Source organism: Penaeus monodon, chromosome 30 (assembly GCF_015228065.2).
Source record: "Penaeus monodon isolate SGIC_2016 chromosome 30, NSTDA_Pmon_1, whole genome shotgun sequence".
In the NCBI taxonomy this organism is placed as follows: Eukaryota; Metazoa; Arthropoda; class Malacostraca; order Decapoda; family Penaeidae; genus Penaeus; species Penaeus monodon.
This window is the reverse complement of record NC_051415.1, coordinates 23,726,939-23,727,591: the sequence shown is the minus strand read 5'-3', so window position 1 is coordinate 23,727,591 and position 653 is coordinate 23,726,939. Positions and strand designations below refer to the sequence as shown.

At 37.8% G+C, this 653-nt stretch overlaps 1 pseudogene; it reads left to right on the top strand.

Annotated features, from left to right (window-relative positions):
- Nucleotides 1-653, top strand: part of LOC119592654 — a 22,140-nt pseudogene that overhangs the window by 12,751 nt on the left and 8,736 nt on the right.

Below are 653 nucleotides of genomic sequence, written 5' to 3'. Positions count from 1 at the left end.
TGTATAAACTTTACAGCTGTGTGCATTATTCACATGAATATTTGTTAGAGATATGTGTATATATATACTTTTTTATATTCATTTAACTAGTGCCGTGATGTATAGCCATGAATCTCGATATTACAGGACTCTGGGTTGCTCGTGTTTACCAATGCTATAATCGAGACTAGGCCATGCGAAGGACGCGGTAAGTATTTCTCAAAAAAAGGAAACGAAAAGAAACGGAAAAAGTCGTCTTTTATGTTATCTGTATTGCTACGAAACAGCTTATTTGTACATGCTAGGTCGAAATAATCTGGAAAGATAAACAATGACAACAAACAAAGCTGACTACGAAATATTTATTAAAGAGAAAGCCTTACTTTGCAGAGACAGGATTCTTGATGGAAGAAAACAGGCTGAGCGGATCGCATATCTCGCTAACGATGATGAACGTGTCACCGAGAGACAAATTTCCAGAGACGTGGCTGTGGGAGTTGGTCGTGCTGCCGTAAGCTTATTTTTGGTGTTACTGTCAAATGGGTCCTTCTTGATGCGTAAATCATTTGCATAACTTCATCAATACATAACGTGACTAACTGAAAGAGGAACATTTTCGTCGCTTGGGATTCTGTCTGAATTCACTGATTTGCTTATTTGTCTGTCTACTTATC